This window comes from Narcine bancroftii, chromosome 1 (genome assembly GCF_036971445.1).
Source record: "Narcine bancroftii isolate sNarBan1 chromosome 1, sNarBan1.hap1, whole genome shotgun sequence".
NCBI lineage: Eukaryota > Metazoa > Chordata > Chondrichthyes > Torpediniformes > Narcinidae > Narcine > Narcine bancroftii.
Genome location: NC_091469.1, coordinates 69,332,809 through 69,358,072, shown reverse-complemented (window position 1 = coordinate 69,358,072; position 25,264 = coordinate 69,332,809). Strand labels below are relative to the sequence as shown.

The window sequence follows — 25,264 nt, the reverse complement described above, 5'->3', positions numbered from 1 at the left end:
CCTTGAATATGGTCCAGTCCACCAATTCAAAGCAGTCCTGCAGATGCTCCTCCACCTCCCTTGACCATACTTTTGCTTTCTTCACCTCTGATGCTGTGGGCCTTAGTGGCTACCTGTAGGCCAGGAGTAGAAGTACAGCCACATTATCAGTCTTGACAAAATGCAGGTGTGGCTCGGTTGACATACTTTGTGGTGGTGTAGAAATGGTTGAGTGTGTTGGCTCTTCTGGTCTTGTAGATGACATGTTGGTAGTAGTTTGTTAGTCTTCTTCATGTTGGCCTGAAGATTGAAGTTCCCTACAATGGTTTGGAAGGCATCATGATGTGCTGTCTCATGGCTGCTAATTACAGCAATCAGCCCCACCAGTGCTAGCCTGATGTTAGCCTGTGGTGGAATGTATATTGTGACCAGGATGATGGTGGAGAACTCCCACAACATGTAGAATGGGTGGCACTTGATCACCAGATGTTCCAGGTCAGGGGAGCAGGACTGGGACATAACATCATGATTGTACACCACAGTGAACTGATGTTGGCACAAATGCCACTTACCCTGGTTTATCCTGCTGTCAGTATCCGGTTAGTACATTGGAGGGTGTAGCCCTCAGGCAGCAGCACTATATCCAGAATGACCTTGTTCAGCTATATTTCTTGAAGCACATGACACAGCACTCCCTGATGTCTCTTTGATGTAAGTTGGCTCAGAGTTCATTTGTTTTCAAAGGATTATATGTTGGTCAGAAGAATGGTCAGGATCAGAAACCTACCATCTTAGCTTAACTTGTAGCCACCACCCCCCCCCCCCCCCCCACCACTCCTTCTCTGGTCAGGTCTTCTTTAAATTGCTGGAAACTCCTGCATAGTTTAAATGACCTGTTTGAAATTCTTGCAGTGTTTAACTTGCCTGAGTGTTGGCTGTTTAAAGGTGCTGCAATCCAACGGAGTCTGCCATTTCTGTCAATTCCGAGGTCTGCTAGCGTTCTTAGGAGATCATTATTCACACTATTTCTACATAGCTGTTGCCTGTCGTGCAGAGTATTTCCAGCATTTTCTGCGTGTCAAGCTTCTGAAATGTACTGCTTTTCATTATCTGTTGTTAATTTGCAAATCTCTTGGCTCATATCCTACCTTCATATACCTAAACTTGTTCGTCTCTGCACCTAGTATACATTTCTCTATATGTGGCCTTTTTCTTTACTAAGTATATTACCAAGTCAGCGGACATTTTGTTCTTTCAGGCCTTATTTTTATCCTGATGGGGGTGGAGAGCAGTCCAGAGTGAGGATTTTCATGAACGCAATAAAGCCAAATTTTTGTTGACCAATGCACTTCCTCTAATAATTTTGAAATAGTTAAAGCCTCTTGTTTTTAGCATAAGGTTAGCAAATTCCTTCCATGTCCTTTTTAAATCCTTGATCTATTATTTTAATTTTCATCGGTTTTCATTTGGGTTAAATGATTTTTGTAGTATCTATCTCGTTTGATTTCTTTGTATTGTACAGATCATTGTCTTTGGCCTGTATCCAGATATAAGAACTGAGCAGGCTAATTCTGCTTTATCCCTTGTAATTCTATTACTGTGTATTCTATTCTATTAGGGCTAATTATCGAACAGTAATGCCTCTGAGTGGCAAGCATTGTGCTTTATTTTTCCATTTTCTTGCATTGTACCCACCGATAAATCATTTGTTCATTTTCTATCGGGTAACCGATGAGAAGGATTACTTGCCCTGTAAGCAATCCATTTGGAGGAGGGGTCCACTCCAGTGCTTTCAGCTCGCTCTGCTGACATCAGGCCCTCAATTTCAAGAAGGTAAAAGCACTCTCCTTTTTAATTTTACATTTCTTTGGTCCTCCTACTTGATACAAGTGGCAAAAATCAAATTGTCACTGCTTTTTTAGCACTCAAAGCATGGTTCAGAGTGATATTTTGCTTTAAGGCAATGGTTCCTCTGTGTGTGCCCCCCTCCCCCCCCCCCCCCCCCCACTCCCCCGCCATCCTTCTTCAATATCTACTTGTTTTTCAAATGTCATTTGCGGTACCCAGGGCTTTATCCATTGATTAGAAACGAGTCTTTAGAAACATTTGAGTTGGAAATTTTATGCTAGACGAGGAGAGACTGTTTTTTGGTGGTGATAGCTGAAGAATAAGGATAGGAAAGTTGTGGTCATGCTACAATAAGATTTGCAAAGATATTTTTGAAGTTATTCAGAAATTTGCTAATTTTCAAGAAATTGCTTACTCCTAGGGGAAAAAAATCCAGTGTAACTGAAGATGTATCATTGTTTAGATTTTTCTTTGGAGGCATTCTTTTGAGATTAAGCATGATTTCCTTCCAGTCTGATTCTATGGGTTCTGAAATGACTGAAACAAACGTGGGGACCACAGGTGCTGATTGTCATTCTCCATTTTGAATGGCCATGGGCCAGGGATTCCCAGGAGTTGGTGAAGAGGTTATCTTTAGTCCAAAGGGGCTTTAAGCATATCCTTAAATTGTTTCACCCCACCCTGGTAACCTCTGAGTATTACACAAGTCTTGAGATTCTGGTAAAACATAGAGGCTCGAGGGACTCAACCGGTCTCACAGGGTCCATAGGACGTAAAGATATATTACTGATCATTTTGGCTTCAAGGTATGAGTTTTTAAAAAAAGGCATCTGTATAGAAGGTTGGGGAAAAAGAGAAGAATGGATGGGGTAGGAATACAGACCAACAGATAAAAGGTGTTAATTGGATATGGTTAAGAGGATAAGAGAGGAATAGATTTTGGCTCTGTGAGAGGAGATGAGGAGAGAGAGAGAGAGAGAGAGAGAGTGAGAGAGAGGCGGAGAGTGAGAGAGAGGCGGAGAGTGAGAGAGAGGCGGAGAGTGAGAGAGAGGCGGAGAGTGAGAGAGAGGCGGAGAGTGAGAGAGAGGCGGAGAGTGAGAGAGAGGCGGAGAGTGAGAGAGAGGCGGAGAGTGAGAGAGAGGCGGAGAGTGAGAGAGAGGCGAGGTGAGAGAGAGCGGAGAGTGAGAGAGAGGCGGAGAGTGAGAGAGAGGCGGAGAGTGAGAGAGAGGCGGAGAGTGAGAGAGAGGCGGAGAGTGAGAGAGAGGCGGAGAGTGAGAGAGAGGCGGAGAGTGAGAGAGGCGGAGAGTGAGAGAGAGGCGGAGAGTGAGAGAGAGGCGGAGAGTGAGAGAGAGGCGGAGAGTGAGAGAGAGGCGGAGAGTGAGAGAGAGGCGGAGAGTGAGAGAGAGGCGGAGAGTGAGAGAGAGGCGGAGAGTGAGAGAGAGGCGGAGAGTGAGAGAGAGGCGGAGAGTGAGAGAGAGGCGGAGAGTGAGAGAGAGGCGGAGAGTGAGAGAGAGGCGGAGAGTGAGAGAGAGGCGGAGAGTGAGAGAGAGGCGGAGAGTGAGAGAGAGGCGGAGAGTGAGAGAGAGGCGGAGAGTGAGAGAGAGGCGGAGAGTGAGAGAGAGGCGGAGAGTGAGAGAGAGGCGGAGAGTGAGAGAGAGGCGGAGAGTGAGAGAGAGGCGGAGAGTGAGAGAGAGGCGGAGAGTGAGAGAGAGGCGGAGAGTGAGAGAGAGGCGGAGAGTGAGAGAGAGGCGGAGAGTGAGAGAGAGGCGGAGAGTGAGAGAGAGGCGGAGAGTGAGAGAGAGGCGGAGAGTGAGAGAGAGGCGGAGAGTGAGAGAGAGGCGGAGAGTGAGAGAGAGGGAGTTTAAACTAATTTGGCATGGGGGTGGGAACCTGTATGATAGGGCAAAGGACAGAAAAGATAAAACAGGAAAAGTTAGGTTAGGCAGCGAAAGTAAAAAATCAGAAAGAGCAAGGAGGGTGAAAAAAGAAAATCTGAAGGCTTTATATCTTAATGCAAGAAGCATTCGGAACAAGGTAGATGAATTAGCTGTGGAAATTGAGATAAATATGATTTGATTGGGATTACAGAAACATGGCTGCAGTTTGGGCAAGCCTGGGAACTTAACGTCCCGGGGTATACGATATTTAGGAGGGATCAGCAAGAAAGAAAAGGGAGTGGGGTAGTATTGATGGTGAGAGAAGGGACCGACACGATTGACAGAAAGGATATCAACTCGGAAGATGCGGAATCTATATGGGTAGAACTGAGGAATAGCAAGGGGCAGAAAACGTTAGTGGGGGTGGTATATGGGCCTCCAAATAGTAGTGTAGAGGAGAGGGAAGGGATTAAAAGAGAAATTAGAAAAGCGTGCAATAAGGGAACAGCTGTCATCATGGGATACTTTAATTTGCATATAGATTGGACTAGCCAAATTAGTAAAAATACTGAGGAGGAGGAATTCCTAGAATGTTTACGGGACGGTTATCTAGACCAATATGTCGAGGAACCAACTTGGGAGCAGGCTATTTTAGATCGGGTATTATGCAATGATAAGGGGCTAATCAACAATCTTGTTGTATGAGGCCCTTTGGGTAGGAGCGATCACAGTATGATCGAATTCTCACTCGACATGGAGAGTGATGAAATTAAAACCGAGACTAAGGTCCTGAATTTAAATAAAGGGAATTATGATGGTATGAGACAGGAGTTGAGTAAGATTGATTGGGTGATGTTTATGGGGGAGTTGACTGTGGATAGACAATGGAAAGCATTCACAGATCTAATGGAGAAATTGCAAAAATCGTTTATACCGGTTTGGCATAAAAATAAACCAAAAAAGGTGACTCAACCGTGGATAACAAGGGAAATTAGAGACAGCATTAGGTCCAAAGAGAGAGCATATCATTTGGCCAAAAAAAAGTACCACAACCAAAGACTGGGAGCAGTTCAAGATGCACCAAAGGAGGACAAAGGGATTAATCAAGAGAGCAAAAATAAATTACGAAAGTAAGCTTGTGGCAAATATAAAAACCGATTGCAAAAGCTTTTATAAATATGTCAAGAGGAAAAGATTGGTGAAATCCAGAGTAGGTCCTTTGCAGTCGGAATCAGGGGAATATATAATGGGGAATAAGGAAATGGCAGACTAATTAAATTCTTACTTTAGTTCTGTTTTTACAAGAGAGGATACAAATAACCTCCCAAGGATGTTGGGAAACATAGAGACTAATGCAAGGGAGGAACTGAAAGAAATCAGTATCTCTAAGGACATGGTCTTGGGGAAATTGATGGGATTGAAGGCAGATAAATCCCAAGGGCCTGATAATCTACATCCTAGAGTACTTAAGGAAGTGGCCATTCAGATAGCAGATGCTTTAAGTATTATTTTCCAGAACTCGATAGACTCAGGATCAGTACCCATGGATTGGAGGGTAGCTAATGTTACCCCACTATTTAAAAAGGGGGGTAGAGAAAAAGTGGGGAATTATAGGCCGGTGAGCCTTACATCAGTAGTGGGCAAAATGATGGAATCCATTAGATGGAATCCATTATTAAGGATGTAATAGTAGAGCATATGACTAGCAGAGAAGGGATCGGACAGAGTCAACATGGATTTACAAAAGGTAAATCGTGCTTGACAAATCTATTGGAATTCTTTGAGATGGTGACAGGTAAAATAGATGGGGGAGAGCCAGTGGATGTAGTGTACCGGGACTTCCAAAAGGCCTTCGATAAGGTCCCGCATAAATGACTGGCTTCCAAAATCAAGGCTCATGGGATTGGGGGCAAAGTATTGATGTGGATTGCAAACTGGCTGGCAGGTAGAAGACAGAGAGTTGGGATAAATGGCTCGTTTTCTGAGTGGCAGGCGGTGTCCAGTGGGGCGCCACAGGGATCTGTACTGGGACCCCAGCTGTTCACAATTTACATTAATGATCTGGATGAGGGGATTGGATGTAATATTTCCAAATTTGCAGATGACACTAAGCTAGGAGGGGTTGTGTGCACGGAAAAGGGGGTCAGGAAGCTCCAGTGTGATTTGGATAAATTGAGGGACTGGGCAGATACATGGCAAATGCACTACAATGTGGATAAATGTGAGGTTATCCACTTTGGTAATACAAACCGGAGGGCAGATTACTATTTGAATGGCAATAGATTAAGAGATGGGGAAGTGCAAAGAGGCCTAGGGGTACTTGTACAGCAGTCTCTGAAGGCGAGCATGCAGGTACAGCAGGCGGTTAAAAAGGCAAATGGTATGTTGGCCTTCATATCAAGAGGGTTTGAGTATAGGAACAAGAATACCTTACTGCAGCTGTGAAGGGCCTTGGTAAGACCACACCTGGAGTATTGTGTGCAGTTTTGGTCACCTTATCTAAGGAAGAATGTTCTTGCAATGGAGGGAGTGCAGAGGCGATTCACCAGGCTGATACCTGGAATGACAGGAATGACTTATGAGGAAAGATTGCGCAAATTGGGATTGTACTCGCTGGAGTTTAGAAGATTAAGAGGGGATCTCATAGAGACATATAAAATTCTGACAGGACTGGACAGAATCGATGCAGATGGGATGTTTCCAATGATGGGAAAATCCAGAACCCGGAGCCATGGTTTGAGGATAATAGGCAAACCATTTAGGACCGAGATGAGGAGGAATATCTTTACCCAGATGGTGGTGAATCTGTGGAATTCATTGCCACAGAGGGCAGTAGAGGCAGGTTCATTAAATATATTTAAGAGGGAATTAGATCTATTTCTTCAGTATAAGGGTATTAAAGGTTACGGAGAGAAGGCGGGGACGGGGTACTGAACTTTAAGATCAGCCATGATCTCGTTGAATGGCGGAGCAGGCTCGAAGGGTCGAATGACCTACTCCTGCTCCTATCTTGTATGTTTCTATGAGAGAGAGAGAGAGAGAGAGAGAGAGACACACACAGAGAGACAGAGAGAGAAACGGGAGAGGGAGGGAGAGGGAGGGAGGGAGAGGGAGGGAGGGAGAGGGAGGGAGGGAGAGGGAGGGAGAGGGAGGGAGGGAGGGAGAGGGAGGGAGGGAGAGGGAGGGAGGGAGAGGGAGGGAGGGAGAGGGAGGGAGAGGGAGGGAGGGAGGGGGAGGGAGGGAGAGGGAGGGAGGGAGAGGGAGGGAGGGAGAGGGAGGGAGGGAGAGGGAGGGAGAGGGAGGGAGGGAGAGGGAGGGAGGGGGTGGGAGAGACAGGGAAAAGCTGGGGGTCAGGGGTTATCTACTTCATCCGGTTCCCCAAATTGTGGTCTCCTCTCTACATCAGAGAGACTGGACACAGACTGGGAGATTGTTTTGTGAGTATCTCTGATCAATCTTGCACAATAAAGTGAATTTGCCAGTGGCCACGTATTTGAATTCCCAACCACCCTGTTCCCTTGCTGACATGTCTGTCCATGATCTCATGCACTGCTGGACTAGGACCACTTGCAAATTGGAGGAAAAACATCTCGTATTCTGTTTGGGCACCGTTCAACTGGATGGCATTTACATCAACTTCTTCAACTTCCTTTAGAAACCCCACAAATGCAGAGTCTGCAGATTTTTGTTTTTCACTCCTTCGGAATCTGGTGTCAGGTATGTGATTGATGTGGTCTCTCACTGAAACAAGTTTTGTATAGTTGGTGCCCCCAATGCTGGGATGTTGATTTGGGATAGGATGCTGACATTTGTCTATCCTTCTAGTGGATTAAAAAATTTGTATGTAGACAGTATTGTTTTTTTTTCAGTATCTTGAGGTACCTACCATTGGTAGCTCAAATCTCCAAGGCAGAAGGGCAAGGGTTACTGCTTCCATAAACCACGTGCAGAGCTGAGGGATTGTGCGCTGGGTTTGTCATCTTGATTTTCACCCTTTACGTTGCTCAGCCAAAGACTTTATTCATTGTCTGCTGAGGGCCATCAAGGACACTTATCAAGGGCAGAAAAGCAATCAATGCTTTTTGGAAGGAGTACTTTATCGAAAAGCTTAAGGACAACTTTCTCCTTTACGTGGGTTCCCTTGACTCCATATCACTGTAGCTTATTCAATCCTGCTTCTAACTGCTGAAAAAGCCAGCGATAACAAGTCTTTAGGTTGCAGGTGGAATTCCTGCTGAAGTTCTAATACAACCATAGAACACTACAGCACAGAAACAGGCCCCTTCGGCTCTTCTAGTCTGTACCAAATTTTTTTTTTTGTTTGCCTAGTCCCACTGACCTGCAACCAGTCCATAGCCCTCCATACCTTTCCCAGCCATGTACCTGTCCAAATTTTTCTTAAATGTTAAAATTGAGCCCGCATTCACCACCTCAGTTAGCAGCTCATTCCACAATTCCATCAGTCTCCATGTGAAGATGTTTGCCCAAATGTTCCCCCTGAGCTTTTTCCCTTTCATTCTTAATCCATGTCCTCTGGTTTGTATCTCACCTACCTTCAGTGGAAAAAGTCTGTCTATAGTTACTCTGTCTATCCCTTTCATAATTTTAAATACTGCTATCAAATCTCCCTTCCTTCTTTTATGCTCCAGGGAATACAATCTTAACCTGTTTAACCTTTCCCTGCAACTCTTTTCCTGAAGTCAGGGCAACATCTTAGTAAACCTTCTCAGCAATCTTTCTAGATCAGTGATATCTTTCCTGTAGTTAGGTGACCAAAACTGCACACAATACTCCAAATTTGACTTCTCCAATATCTTATACAATTTTACCCTAACATCTCAACTCCTATACTCAATACTTTGATTTATAAAGGTCAATATGCCAAAAGCCCTCTTTACAACCTTCTATCTGTGATGCCATTTTCAGGAAATTGTGTATCTGTATTCCTTGGTACCTCTGTTTTACCACTCCCCTCAGTGCCCTACCATTCACCATGTTCGCTCTTTTGGTTTGATCTTCCAAAGTCCAACGCCTCACACTTGTCTGCATTAAATCCCATCTGCCATTTTTCACTCCATTTCTCTGCAAACTTTAAAAACCTTCTTCGCTGTCTACAACACCTCCAATCTTAGTGTCATTTGAAAATTTGTTGATTCAATTTACCACATTATCATCCAAATCATTGATATAAATGACAAACAACAGTGGTCCCAGCACCGATCCTTGAGGCACATCACTAGTCACCGAGTTCCAGTCTGAGAAGTAATCATCCACCACTACTCTCTGGCTTCTCCCATTGTAGAATCCAGTTCACTGCTTCACCATGAATGCCTAGCATCTGAACCTTCCTGACTAACCTCCCATGTAGGGTCTTGTCAGAGGCCTTTCTAAAGTCCATGTAGACAACATCCACAGCCTTTCCTTTGTCAACTTTCCTGGTAACCTCTCAAAAAACTCTATAAGACTGGTTAAACATGACCTGCTACACACAAAGCCATATTGACTATCCCTAATCAGTTTCTGGCTATCCAAATAATTGTATATCCAATCTCTTAGAACAGTTTCCAATAATTTACCTTCTACTGATGTCAGGCTCTAACGGCCTATAATTTCCAGGGTTACTTTTGGACCCTTTTGTTTAAAGCAACGGAACTACATGAGCTACCCTCCAATCCTCCAACACCTCAAAGGAGTTTTCAAATCTTTCCTCCAGATCCCCTGCAATTTCTACGCTAGCCTCCCTCAAGGTCCAAGGGAATATCTTCTCAGGCTTTGTGGATTTATCCACCCTTATTTGCTTTAAGACATTAAGCACTTCCTCCTCTTTAAATAAGTGCAATTTCCATGACCTCACTGCTTGTTTTCCTTATATCCCATGACTCTGTGCCTGTTTCCTAAGAGAAAAAACTATTTAAGATCTCCCCAATCTCTCAGCTCCATACAAAGCCGACCTCTCTAATCTTCAATGGGACCAATTTTGTCCCTTACTATCCTTTTGGTCTTGATATACTTGTAGAAACTCTTAGGATTTTACTCCACATTGTCTGCCAAACCAACCTCCAATTTTTTTTAATGTCTTCCCAATTTCTTTCTTGAGGATTTTCTTCTATTTATACTCCTTAAGTACCTATACATGTTTTACACCTCTCTTCCGAACGAGATCTATAAATATCCCTCAAAAAAGTTCCCTATGCCTGCTAACTTGGCCTTTAATCCTGACAGGAACAGATGAACTCTGTACTCTCAAAATTTCACCTTTGAAGGTCCTCCACTTACCTCGCACATCCTTGCCTGAAAATAATTTGTCCCAAACCATGCATTCTAGATCCTTCCTTATTTCCTCAAAATTAGCCTTTCTCCAATTTAGAATCTCAAACTGAGACCCAGACCTATCCTTCTCCATAATTAACTTGAAGCTAATAGCATTATGATAACTGGACCCAAAATGTTCCCCTACGCATACTTCTGTCACCTGCCCTTTCTAATTCCTGAATAGGAGATCCAGTATTACATTCTCTCTTGTGGCTATCTCTATATATTGATTTAGAAAACTTCCCTGAACATATTTTAAAAACTCCAAACCATCCAGCCCAGTCAATATGTGGAAAATTAAAATCCCCTGCTATCACAACCTTGTGTTTCCTACTGCTGTCTCTCTACAGATTTGCTCCTCCAATTCCCATTGACTATTGGGTAATCTATAGTACAATCCCATGAATGTGGTCATACCTTTCCCATTCCTCTGCTATACCCATATAGCCTCAGTAGACTAGCCCTTTGGTCTATCCTGCCTGAGCACATCTGTGATATTTTCCCTGACAAATAATGTCTCTCCTCCCCCTTGTTCTATTGTCTAAATCAACAGAAGCCAGAAACATTGAGCTGCCAGTCCTGTCCGTACTGCTACCAAGTTTCACTAATAGCCACAATGTCATAATTCACGTGCCAATTCATGCTCTTAAGCTCATCTGCTTTTCCTACTCCTTGCATTGAAATAGATGCACTTTAGAAAATTTCCACGACATACAACCTGTCGACTTTTAACGGTGCAAGCAATTTTCACGTCCTCTTTTCCATCCTCCATTCCTCTACTTGCTCTGGCAATCTGGTTCCCCCTGCAAACCTAGTTTAAAACCCAACGGAGCAGCACTAGCACACTGGCATATAAAGAGCTTCAGTCACAAATTCACAATGTCATCCATCACCCACAACTGGGTGATGATCTGCACTGGTCTGCACCAAATGCTTTGAAAAGTGTGACAAAATTCTATTTGTAGTTTTAACAGAATGATGTTAAATAAGCTCTTTCTACGCAGTAAAACTTGATCTGCAGGATTCTGCAAATGACTTCCTATTGAATACTGTACACAATTGTAGGTAGACAACCTTTCACTAGAAAAAAGCTTGGACATGTTTAGTACATTACATTTGTAACTTGAAGGTTGGATTTGCTTGCAGTGTTTCCATGTGGTTGAATACTTCTGGAAAAATTCATTATCTCAGTTGAGCATCATGCATTACAATTGCAGCATTTTAACAGCAGATTTTTAAAATCTATTTTAAGTGTGGGAGATTTTTTAAAAATTCAGATTTATTGTCATCCCATACAGCCCTGTGATTCTTTGTTCTGCAGTTGAAGCAGAATTTCTATGGATTGGTAGTGAAAAAATGTACTCGATGTACACGTAAACAAATAAAGTAATGTAAGCAAACTGTGCAATACAGAGAAAAGAAGAAAAAAGTGCAAAAGTAAGAGTCTTTAAATGAGTCCCTGAATGAGTTTGTTGTTATGGAGTCTAATGGTGGAGGGGTAGCAGCTGTTCCTGAACCTGGTGGTGTGAGTCTATACCTTTTTTTTCCTGATGTTAGCAGGAAGAACAGAGAATGTGCTGGCTGATGGGGATCCTACTGTTCTCTGACAACATTGTTCCCTATAATTGTTCTCGATGATAGGGAGGGTTTTGCCTGTGATGGCCTGGGTTGTGTCAACTATCTTTTGCAGGGATTTATGGTGTCCCCAGACAAGACCATGATGCAGCCAGTCAGCATGCTTTCCACCACATAACTGTAAAAATTTTCCAGGATTTCCGATGTTATACTAAATCTCTGCCAACTCCTGAGGAAGTAGAGGTGTTGACGTGCATTCTTCACAATGCCATTAGTGTGCTAGGTCCAGGAAATATTCTCCAAGATGGTGACTCCCAAGAACTTAAATTTTCTCGCCCTCTCCACCTCTGTTTTCCCTTCCTGAAGTCAACAATCAGCTCCTTGGTGTTTGTGACATTGAGCGTAAGGCTGTGTTTGATGCACAATTCAGCCAAGTTTTCAATTTGCCTCCTGTATCACCCTTTTTTTAGACAACACACTACCATGGTATCGTTAGAAAATTTGTAGAATATGTTGTTGTCGTCATACTAGGCCACACAGTGAGTTGAGCTGGGGGCTAAGAACATTCCCCTGTGGTTCTCCGCTACTGATGGAGATTGTGGAGTAGATGTTCTTACCAGTCCTCACTGATTTTGGTCTGGAGGTGAGGAAATCCAATTAGACAGTGGGGTGTTGAGTTCCAGGTCTTGGAGTTTGCTGATCAATTTTGATGGAATGATGGTGTTGAATGATGAACTGTATTCGATTTTAAAAGCATCCACTTGTTCCAGGGAATTGTGTAGAGCCAGTGAGATGGCCTCTGCCATTGACCTGTTATAGTGGGTGAATTGTCACTGTCCATGTTGCCACTCAGACAGAAGTTGATCTGCTTCAATACCAGCCTTTCAAAATGCTTCAACATTGTTGATGTGAGTGCAACTGGTTGATAGCATTTAAGCAGGTTACCACACTCTTCTTGGGTACCAATATGATTGATGCCTGTTTGACACAGGTGGGTACCACACCCTGCCAGAGTGAGATGTTGAAGATATCTGTGAATACGTTGGCAAGTTGATCAGCTCAGATTTTTAAATACTCGCCCAGGTACTCCATCCGAACTGGATGCTTTACTTGTATTCACTCTCCTGAAGGCAGTCTGTACATCATCCTTGGATATGGACAGGAGAGGATCATCAGGGAAAACGAGAATGCGCAATGGTAGTTCTTCCTTGTTCTGGCAGTTGAATCATGCATAGAAGGCATTGAGTTTGTCTGGGAGTGATGCTCTGACATCTCCGACTGTACTGGATTAATTTTTGTAACAGGTTATGTCATCTAGCCCCTGTCACAGATGTTGCAGGAGAAAAGAGGTGGATCGTGTAGACATGGCCCATTCTGACCATCAGATCAGTGTTGTCTCAAAGCAGAACAATCTCTCTAGTCTGAACCTCTTCTGCTTATTTCTATGCTTAGCTGCAACCTCTCTCCATGAATGCCAATCAACTTCCCTTCATTCACCCACCAACACAAGGAGTAATTTGCAATATCAAATAAACCTCCCGCCAATGTACAACTTTTGGATGTGGGAGGAAACCAGAGCAGCCAGCAGAAAACTATGTGATCACAGAAGTAGCTGACAAACTCAGTTCAGTTGGCATCCAAGCTCGGCATTAAACCTGGCTCCTTGGAACAATTTTAGCACCATCATTTGGAACTCTTCTGATTCTTCATTGGCACTCTCACAGCAATGTATCACTCCTTAGCTCTTGTGGAGAGGCTGCCTGGGATGACTTTGGTGAGCAGTGTGACCATTCAACACTGTGATGTGCTTTGCTCTGGATTACTGTGGTCTCTCTCAATGCCTCCTTTTAGATGTGCTGTCTCTCCCTTTGGATGCACAACTCCCTGCAACTTGATGCTTTTTGTCTGTATCAAACCATTGTTGTGAATTAATGGATAATTAATTCCATTATTTTGTGTTTAAATACACTTTCGTAAAGATTTGGTACCTGATCCCTAGCTTCCATTTATCAAACACAAGGGACATGGTGGTGGTAGTCGCAGTTTGGTAGTGTCAGTCTTGGGATTTGCTGAATCATGGTGGTCAATGGTGCTATTCACTTCTTTAATACTTTAGCAGCTGCCTTAGTGGTTCTTCAAGCAATTTCTTTCTTAGTAACTGCTTTGTGATCACAGAAACAGTCTGCCTTGTATCCCAGTCAGCAAAGTGACCGAGAGGCCCGATTCCTTCATTATGCAGCTTGCTAGCTACCTCAAGGGATGTCTTTTGCTGATGTGCACCAAGTTCCCTGGGTGCTATCATGATACTTTTATACTGAGCACTCTAATATTTTTGGACCTTGTTCCATCAGGTAGATCTGAAGACCAGCTCTCATTTGATGAGGGCACAATTTTCAAATTTATTTATTGGCATCATCAGGCCTGTATCAAGTAGGCCATTAATAAAAAGGTTGAGGATCCATTTCATATGACCAGATAGGTACTGAAGCGTCCTTCAGGATATGCCAGCAACATTCTCCAGAACAGTGGCTGTGAGGTCTACATTAGCCTGTAGAACAGAAGATTGCTGATGAGAAGGACAAAGGGTCTCATCCTTTCTCTTGAGCTCCATTGTTTCACCCTCGCACCTTGCATTGATTCTAAAATGTAGAGTTGACTTCTCTGTTCTGTCCATGGAATTCAACCACCACCTGTTTAGTATTTGATATCAGATTATTTTGTATAAGTTTTATTTTAGATATTTTAGTCCATGATGATGTTGCACTAGTTCTATGATGTTGCTCAGGCTTTCTGCAAGCCTGCCCAGGACAGCATGTGTGTAAAATTAGAATGATACAAAGAACAAGATGGACTCCTGTGCAATAATGCCATGTAATTTGTTAAGGATTTCATTAATAAAAATGTGCAAGGTTTTATTAATCTATCTTGGTGGGGAGGGGGGTTGGGGGGGGGGGTGTCAGTCTGGCTGTCTTAATGATCTTGCCTTTGTGGCTGTCGAAGGAAATTGCAAAATGTGGTTGCAACAGGCATAACATATACCAGCAATGTGAACTTCATTTACTTAAATATGACCAGGATAGAATTGTAATGCTTATATTTCATGTTTATTCATAAGTGTCAAGTAGAATGAGCCATTATTCTGTATAAAGTTAATGAATTGCAGGCAAGGCTACCATTTTCTATTGTATGCCTAACCTCTGTGTTAACAATAACCTTGCTTCAATAAGAATTGTAGCTGCAAATAAGCAGCAAAAACCTCTTTTGTGTAGTACCTTGAGTCATCAAAAGGTATTGCCAGTTAAATTTGAAGTGAATTGGGTGTCCGCAAGAGTGACCCTGAAATTCCATTGGCCTGTCGAGTAGATTGTATATCCCAACTTAACCTGGCCTCTGTCTTTGGCATCTTTTCCAAACTGACGCTAAGCATGAACTCGTGTGTATCGAATTGACAGCAAAACCCCAATAATCCAGCAGTCGCTTCGGAGCTAGACTTGGAGATTTTCTGAACTTTTGGATGATATTTCTCTTTGTTTTAATTGTTTTAGATGGAATGTGGAAGCCAGGGCCCCGGTGAGTGGGAGGGGTGTGTGGGAACCCTGGTCCAGGTAAGTGGGAAGGGACTGAGGGAACAGCAACCCCACTGAACAAGAAGGGAGTGCAGACAATGTAACATGGGGTGTTTCAAATGCTGAATCTTCAGGATCTCTGAATCATTGGAAACCAGACTATTGGAGTTTTAATGTAGTGTATTCGCTGACCTCGTCTTAGTCCCTTTATCTCTCTGCAGGTGACTTTTGCTTCACTTTGTGTTTTTAATTCCTTTTAATTGCAGGTTTTTAAAGTTTTTTTTACTGTGGCAAACTTTGATCTTTTCCAGCATGGATATACCCTCTGTTCACTTTACCCCTCACCCTCTCTACAACTGAAAACCTAGAGCCTTGCTCACTTACCCCAGTTGACATGAATTATCCTTGATCTGAAACTTGAACTCTTGTTTCTTTTGCCGTGGATGCTGTCGAATGCTTTTGCATTTTCTATTTTTGTTTTGAATACTCTGTATCTACAGATTTGTGATGTTATATTTGCAATCTGGAAAATCTGCCAGCCAGTTGTTGCAGCAATGAGAAAAATTCAAAAGCATTACAAAACATTTACCCATATTTTAATTACATCCTTTTACTTTAACAGATTTTTTAAAAAAGTCCCTTTAGCAGATGATCGGTTATCATTCATTAACAACCTTAAATCATTCATGGCATTTTAATGTGCAGTGGCAAGAGGGACTTACACTGTGTCCCATCCAGTACAAAGCCCTTGCAGAGACGAAGCCCAGCTTCAGCAGATCCTTTGCACTCAAGATGATTTAATCCCTATTTTGAGAGTTGGCTATGCCTTTGAAATTCTTTAAAATCATGCTGAGAGGTCTTGGGGAAAATGATTTATCCAAAGGGCTTTACTTCCTAAATAATTGAAGAACCCACCTGCATTTGAATTGAAAATTACTTAAATTGTAATCCAGTTGCTAGGGTGGTGACAAATGGTCAAACCTCTTCATTATTTAAAATATCTCATTCGACATGTGAAGGTTGTCCTTTGTCACCAGCTCTATTTGCATTGGTCATAGAACCGTTAGCTCAAGCGATAAGACAGAACGAGAATATTAAAGGTATAAGGATAGCAGAGGATGAATATAAGATTAATCTGTTTGCAGATGACATTTTGATATATTTATCGTATCTGGAACAATCTTTAATTCATTTGCAAAAATGTTTAGAACAATATGGTGGGTTGTCTGGATATAAAGTGAATTGGGATAAAAGTGAAATACTACCAATTTCAGATGGAGATTATACACAATGTAGGCAAATTACTAAATTGCGTTGGACCTATAAAATATTTGGGTATAATGATTGATATAAAAATTCAATTGTTGTATAAATTAAAATATGTTCCTTTAATGAGAAAGATTAAGGAAGATTTGATTAAATGAAAAGATTTAATTGTATTAAGATGAACATTTTTCCACATATTCAATATCTTTTTCAATCGATTCCTTGCTTAATTATTAAATCTTTTTTTCAAGATTTTAATAAGGCTGTATGAGAGTTTTTATGGAAGGGAAAATTAGCTAGAATAGCATTGCATAAATTGACCTGGAAATATGCTTTGGGAGGTTTACAATGACCTCATTTTCAGAATTATTATGAATCTGCTCAATTAAAATTTATTAATTATATGTTAGATGTTTCATATCCTCCTAGTTGGGCTAGGGTTGAATTAGCTAATATTTTAGAGTTTTATCCTCATCAGTTTATATTTAAGTGGAATCCTGTATTGTTGCAGAAATATAATGTGCTGGTTTTAAAGCATTTATTAGAAATTTGGACTAAAAGGAATTTTATTATAGGAACAATTGGAAAAATATCAATTCAAACTCCAAAATAAACTTCTTTCTTTTTCTTTGAATAACAGATTTTTAAAGGAATGGCAGATTCAAGGTATAAAAGTGTTAGAGGATTGTTTTGAGAAAGTAAATTCCTTTCTTTTAATCAACTTAGGGAAAAATTTGGAATATCAGCAAATTCTTTATTTGTGTACTATCAAGTTAGAGCATTAGTGAAAGATAATTTTGGAAGAGATATGAAAATTCCTAAGTTAACGAAATTTGAATTTTTGATTTCTCATTCGTCAAATAAAGGTTTTATTTCTGATATGTACACATAGTTGCAGGATACTATGGATAAACCAAATTTAGATAAATCTAAGAGTAAGTGGGAAGGGGATTTAAGTTGTGATATTGATCAGGAAGTTTGGGAGGTTATGTGTTATGATGGAGTGACTAAATTGCTTAATGTAAGATATAGTATGGTTAATTGTAATGTTTTGCTTCAGTTGTATCTGACCCCTGAGAAATTGAAGAAATATGGATTTAGTGATTCAGAGGTGTGTTTTAGATCTGAACAATCTATAGGAACTTTTTTTTACATTCAGTTTGGTTTTGTGATAAGGTTCAACCGTTTTGGCAAAGAATTAGAGAATTTCTTCAAAAACAGTTTAAGATTAAATTTTTATTAGATCCAAAAGTTTTCTTGTTAGGTTCTACTGTCCTATTTAATGATTTGGGGTTGGATAAGTTTCAAATCGCTTTTCTTCATCTAGCATTGGCTGTTTCGAGTAAATGTGTGGCGATTCTTGGAAGGATGATGTTGAAGTGAATATAGTTCATTGGCAATAATGAGTTGAGATCCTGTATTTATACGGAAAAAATAACATATAGTTTGTATGATCATTATAATTTTTTTGTTCAGATGTGGTCGCCTTATTTGAAATGTATGGGTTTAGTAATATCTTAAGGCAGGGGTGTCAAACTCAAATTCACGGAGGGCCAAAATTAAAAACTTGGACTAAGTCGAGGGCCGAACTGAATATTTATTGAAAATTTTCAACAACATCTGCATGTTTTCTCTTCTTTCAACATATGTAATGTTAAACTTTTTCTTATTAAAATAAATGTTTAATAATAGTTTTGGATAAACTCTTTCCAGAAGCATTAACAAATGAGAAATAAAATATTCAATAAACAATCAAATGGGTGACTGATTGTGGGCATGAACTCTAGCAGGGTTATTTGCCATGCCCTTTTTCCATTGGTACAGATATCCTTTGATTTACACACTTTTCAAGTTTTATGCCTAATGAGCTTGTATCCAGGTGCAGGACCATTTTTAACCAGGAATATATTTATCACTGTGACATGAAACTATTGGAAGATCGTTTTATCCTGAGATTAAAGTTCATATTACTTACTCAGGCCTGTGTGCGGGAGGGCGGGGTTTGCGGGCGATCGGGTTGGACAACGACAGTGCGGGGGCATCGGCTCTCACTGCAGGGCGGCATCTCGGCGGATCAGCGGCCCCGTCACCGTGAGTCGCGGGTCGCCCTGCGGCAGGGAGGGGGAGTGGGCAATGGTCCTGGCGAGGTCAGGCCCCCCCTGAGTTTCTGCCGGAACCCCCTTGACCTGCTGAGTTTCTCCCGGACCCCCCTTGACCTGCTGAGTTTCTGCCAGACCCCCCTTGACCTGCTGAGTTTCTGCCAGACCCCCCTTGACCTGCTGAGTTTCTGCCAGACACCCCTTGACCTGCTGAGTTTCTCCCGGACCCCCCTTGACCTGTTGAGTTTCTGCCGGACCCCCCTTGACCTGCTGAGTTTCTGCCGGACCCCCCTTGACCTGCTGAGTTTCTCCCGGACCCCCCTTGACCTGCTGAGTTTCTCTCGAACCTCCCTTGACCTGCTGAGTTTCTCCCGGACCCCCCTTGACCTGCTGAGTTTCTCCCGGACCCCCTCCCCTTGACCTTCTGAGTTTCTCCCGGACCCATCCCCCTTGACCTGCTGAGTTTCTCCGGGATCCCCCTTTGACCTGCTGAGTTTCTCCCGGACCCCCTTTGACCTGCTGAGTTTCTCCCTTCTGGTGTTTTTACGAGAACCACAGACTTTCACTCATACATTGATGAGGGGGATTAAGGGCCAAACATTGTCAGGTACCTCTCTGCTGGAAAAAGGATACGGTTTTCACAAGGTCGAGTCAAAGGGCCGAAGGGCCTGTTTCTGATCTGTAATGTTCTACGGACCCAGCTCTTCTTTCCGTGCAGGTGTCCCAGGAACCTTCCAGGGCAGTCTCCGCGCTCAGGACCGCGCTGGGATCCCGATCAGAGGTGGAGGAGCAGGTGAGCGCGGCTAATCCCGATCCAGCCCACGCCACTCTCGAGATTGGCTGGGAGTTCCACCCTACCTGCCCGACCATCCTCGCTCTCCACGTGTACTCTGGGCACCCGCCGCTGGTCCGGTGGGAAGGCGCAGGGCGGCCGGTGCCCCCATCGCCCGGCGGGGAGCCCCAATCTTCCCTCTGGCATCCCGACTCCATCTGCAGCTCCAAGAACCCTGGGGTTCCGGGTGCTGGGAAGCGGCCTTGGCTTCCCCTGACACCGGCCAGGCTGCGCTGCGGTGGGGGGGCGGGCGGGGGGACACGACAGTGTATTTATAAAACCACCCACCACTACTTTTCAAGGACCAGGATTTTTCTCTCTCTCTCTCTCATCCTGGGACACAGCGGTTACTGTGCATGCGCTATACTGGCGCGGTGGCCAGCGGGCCACCTCTAATACATTTTTGATATGATCTTGCGGGCAAAATATAATTATATCGCGGGCCAAATTTGGCCCGCGGGCCAGAGTTTGACATGTGTGTCTTAAGGTATTGTATGGTTTTTAAACTTTTTTTGCTCCCCTTGCAGGGTTTGCTGAGAGTGGGGGATGGGTGGGTTAAGTTTAGTTGTAGTTTATTTTGATCTCTATGTATTGTTTGATAATATTGTGAAAAATTTAAATAAAGTCTGGAAAAAAAAGAAAATTACTTAAATCGGAAATGCATTTAGCTAAACTATCACTGAAACGTCAGAGGAGCAATACATGTTCTGACTTTGAGGCTTTTATTTGTTCTAGCATGAAAAGTATTCACATATTGAAGCTTTAATGAGTGGAACTTCCCCTAGTGATAAGCAAGCCAGCAATGGTGAAAACAAACAAGATTATTTGACTGTATTGGATTCATTTAGTTGCGAAGCTGAAGTACACACAAGTCCCAAATATTTTAGATGCACAGATTTTCTCCCTAATTTTCAGCAAGGTCCCCAATGATCTGTCAAGTCAATTCATTGTCAAGTCAGTTATTCCACTGACCTGTTGATGACTGCTTCCAATCAGGCTGAAAAGCAACATATTCTAATTTGAATGTATGAAACCAATAATTGTTAATTTGCTTGAAAGTAGAAATATGAGGAATTCGAGTTTGTACTTTCTTCTTTCTCCTCCCTTTCTCTGGTCAATTGTTTCCTGCCTCAAATTACAAATATTAGTTGGGAAATCCATGGTTTCTAGTGATGTTCAAAAGAAAATAGTGCTTTTTATTTTTGGCCTGTACTATCTATTTGACCTACTTTCAGATTAATTTATTGAACACCACATTACCTTTTTGACCTTGTGTATGAAATACTCCCAAGAGATATCAACTTTCAACTGAATCTGTGCCCAATATATAATGGGGCATTGTAAGCAACTATGCTATTTGCATCAGGAACTTAAGTTTGTGCTAACATGATTAACTTGAGCCAAGCCTGCACAGAGAACCCTGCAACTAACTTCAGTATTCCAGAGGTGGAACATGAAAAATTAATTATGTTTACCTCTTCAGATTTCATATTTATTGTCAAAGTCCATACATGATATCACAATCCTGAGATTCTTTTTCCTGTGGGTGAGGCAGGATTACCACATATTGATCGTGGGAAAAAACTACATGTGTAAACAAATAAAAGAAATGTAAACAAACTTTGCAATACAGAGAGAAAAAAAATCAATAAAGTGCAAAAGTAAGAGTCTATAAATGAGTCCCTGATTGAGTTTGTGGTGGAGGGGCAGCAGCTGTTCCTGAACCTGGTGGTGCGATTCTTGATGGTAGCAGCAAGAACAGAGCATGTGCTGGTTGGTGTGCATTCTTGATGATTTCTGCTGCTCTCTGATGGCTGTCTTCCCTGCAGATGTTCCCGTTGGTGGGGAGGCCCAGGGCTATGTCCACTGCCTTTTGCAAGGCTTTACACTCAGGGGTATTGTTGTCCCCATACCAGACTGTGATGCAGCCGATCAGCACACTTTCCACCATATATTTGTAGAAATTTGCCAGGGTTTCCAATGTCATTATCAAACCTCTGCAGACATCCTTTCTTCCCAATGCCATTTGTATGTTGGATCCAAGACAGTGACACCCAAGAATTTAAATCTGCTCCCCCTCACCAACTGTGATCACCTAATGATCACTGGATCATACAGCTCTGGTTTTCCCTTCCTGAAGTCAACAATCGGCTTGTAGTAAAATGCAAAATTCTGCAGACACTGGTTGAAATAAAAACACAATGCTGGAGAAACTCATCAGGTCAAGCAGTTTCCTTTATATAGCAAAGATTTTTAAAAAATACATATCTGATGTTTCATGCTTGAACCCTTCAAGTTATCAATCACTTCTTTGCTTTTGACGACATTGAGGGTGAGGTTTTTGTTGGTCCATTCAGGCAAGTTTTCATTCTCCCTACTGAATGTATCAAAGTCTTGATCTTGGCTATATAAATAGTGCCAGTAGCAGAATAGTCACACATTATTCCCTTGACTTTCTAATTGGAAGGATTTTTTTAATGAAGTAAGAGTATTGCAGGCATCTGTTCGACACTATTAAATTCCTGAACCCAACTGTACTGTATAGGCAACGCAGTATCTCAAGGATGGCAGCATAAGATGGAAGGAGTAGAATGTGGTATCCACCCTTGGCTACTTTCAGTCATATTCTTCATCAGCTAGCTAAGAGTTGATAGACAAATTAGGTTCCAACATTATAGCCACTCTAACAACATTGGATAAAAGGAGGAGTTTGAACTAGCTTTACTCTGTAAATACTGTTGACAAATGTTGGTATCCTATTGCTCCAGAATATATTCCAATGGTAAAATTAATGACATTGTTTATGGATCCTGTTTGTAATCAAATAACTACTTTTAATTTGTCTTCCAACATTATCCCAATATTTTTACACTTCCAGTTATTTTCATAGTCATAAATTATATTTGGTCCTTAATGCAGCAGCATGTCTATTTTCATTAATCAGGTAAGGTTTTTGATTTGAATAAAATGCAATTTCATTTTACTGAAGGACATGGTGACTTGTTCTATGTGCCTTGGCAACTAATCTAGGTTTCTATTATTTTAATTCTGAGGAATGAGCACTTTAATGCACCAATTATGAACATTTTCCAATCAATAATGTTTTCCAATCCACAAATAACAGTTTGAGTTCCAAGGAAGATTATCCAAGAAGTTTAACCAGTACTTTACTATCTGATCTGCTGAAATCTTAAATGTTATCCCAGACTCTGCTGGATTGCTCACTTGCTGTCACTCTCTTGATCTGGATGCAGTGAACCAGCTGAGCTGAACCTCTTAATTTAGAGTTGCAACAATGCAGTGTGACCTCAGACAGTGACGACATCGAATAGGAGAGACAACCAGTGTTGTACAATCCAGTAATTATTGAGAGATCCGAGGTGGAGAGGATGAACAAATTTAAGCTCTGGGGAGTCACTATCTCAGGGTCTTTCCTGGACCTAACACACTAATGGCATTGTGAAGAAAGCACATCAACACCTCTAGATCCTCAGGAGTTTGCAGAGGTTTGATGTGACATCAGAAACCCTGAAAAATTTTTATAGATATAAGGTGGAAAGTGCGCTGACCAACTGTATTATGGTTTGGTATGGGGACACCAATGCCCCGGAGTGTAAAGCCCTGCAAAAGGTAGTGAACACAACCCAGGACATCACTGGCAAAACCTTCCCCACCATCAAGAATATCTACAGAGAACGCTGCTGTCGGAGAGCAGTAGCAATTATCGAGGATCCACACCACCCAGCACAAACTCTGTTTTCGCTGCTACCATTAGGAAAGAGATATAGGTGCCACAAGACTCACACTGCAAGGTTCAGAAATACCTGCTACCCCTCCACTATCAGACTCCTCAACAACACATTCAATCAGGGACTCATTTATGGATGCTTACTTTTGATTTTATTTTCTTTCTATATTGTGCAGTCAGTTCGTTTATATTATTTATTTGATTACATGCTACATTGAGTAGTTTTTTTTGCACTGCCAATAAGTGATAATTTTACCTCACGTGCATGAAAAGGAATCTTGAGGTGGTAACACTGGTGTTTCCTGCAGCCTTGCCCCACATTGCCCTAATAGCTTTGTGAACATTTGTTGTTGTCAAAGATCTTTGTGTTGTTATTGTTGATAAAAGAAGGCACTTAAATGGATTAAATTACTATATTTCATTAATAGTTTTTTAAAATATTTTAAATGTTAATAGAAAGAAAAAGAAAATAAATTAATAAAATCAGAAAGTGCTGGAATTGCTCAGCAGGCCATACAGCATGAATGTTTCAGGTCAGTAAATTTTTCACATCTGTAAGGGTAGCAAACAAGTGGAGTTTTATTTTGCAGAGAGGGGGAAGGGTGTTGGGAGCATAGGGAATGTGTGTAAAGGCTGGAGACCACAGTTGTCCAGATGCCACAATGCTGCCTTCTGATTAAAAAGTGATTGTGGCCAGGTAAGGGTTGGGAAAACAAAACAGAAATGTGGTTCTGAAAATCGGAAACAATCCATCATGTTGGTGAGTGAGGAGGTAGTCAGGGGTTCCCTATAGAAATGAGGATAATCTGATTATGTTAGAAACAAAAACTTGCTTTTATTTTAGTGATTTGTTTGTTGGTCTTGCAATCAATTACCTCAAAAGTTGTGATGCGTATATTTTTATGTATCTCCATCTTTACCCTCCAAGAACAAGCATATTTAAAAAAAATTGTATTACCTATTGATGACACCAGTAGTTGGTTTCACTGAGAGATTTGCAGGAACTAACATTCTTTATTCCTGTGCACCCATTATGCAAAGATATCTTTATCAAAATGAGGAATTGGTTCTGGGAATGAATGTTCTTTGGTCAGTTAAAGTGTAGGTACTGGATAAAATGTCTCCATTCAGAATTCTAGACACCTCATTATGTTATGTGTGATCTTTATATTCACCTGTCAATCTCCCAATCATACTGACATTTATACAATTGTCTCTCTGCTCTGTCAACTTGCGCTTTGCTGGAATCTGGCTTGGAAGCTAATTAACCTGAATGTTCTAATGTTCAGGCTTTTATCAGTAGTAAATTAGTATTGTGTTAGAGAATGATGGTTGACAAAAGTTACAATTACGTGCACCTGCCTCTGTTTGACCACTTTCATTCGTAGTGACAGTAACTAGAATTTCTGACCAAGTTTTATTGAAAGCGGAATCAAATCCAGAAAATGCAGCTGGAGAGCGGAAGTTAATTATTCACTTTTACAGAAAATGAAGACCAAAAGATTACAATATAAATTCCCTAAAGAAATTGGAGGGGAAATCAGCATCTTCCATCCTACAGTGACAATATTTGACATTAAGAAATGAGGAGAAGAAGGAGATGCTCAGTTCGTCAGGCAGCATCCATGAAGAGAAATGCACAGTGACATTTTCAGGTTGAACGTCTTTTGGTCCTGACACAAAATGTGGATTGTCCATTTCTCCATGGATGCTGCCTGACCTGCTGAATCCCTCCAGCTTCACTTTTTACAAGATTCCACCATCTGCAGATTTTTGTTTTTCCCTTTTGATTTTAAATGGATTAAACACACTAAAAATAAATATAAGTTTTAATAATTTTTCCTTCAACATTTAGTTAAATCAATATCGATTGAAAACCGAACCCTTTGGTGGCTCTCTTCAGTACAATGGGAGGGAATGATTATCTCTGGTTCAGAGTCGCGCTATTTCATTTGCCTCTCTTTTGGCGAGGCATGCGATTTTACTTAAAAGGAAGGATACTGCCCCGCCTGCTCATGATCAGTGGTTGCGTGACATGTCCTGTTTAATATGGAAAAGATTCATTATTCAATTAATAATTCAGATACAGGAGTCCAGAAGTTATGGGGGTCATTTATGACTCACTGTCTTACTCTATAATTTTATGGCAGTGTAATTAAATT

The 25,264-nt window shown here is 41.7% G+C and overlaps 1 protein-coding gene across 5 annotated transcripts in view; it reads left to right on the top strand.

The window, feature by feature from the left end:
* dapk1 (death-associated protein kinase 1) overlaps nt 1–25,264 on the top strand; it is a 262,641-nt gene that overhangs the window by 46,033 nt on the left and 191,344 nt on the right. The window contains exon 1 of one of the 5 annotated variants that reach the window (XM_069929551.1): nt 19,294–19,315. The exons of the other annotated variants lie outside the window; for them this stretch is intronic. The gene's annotated coding sequence lies outside the window, so the exon portion shown is untranslated. Of the gene's footprint in view, nt 1–19,293; nt 19,316–25,264 lie in introns of those variants that run through there. 5 annotated transcript variants of the gene reach the window in all.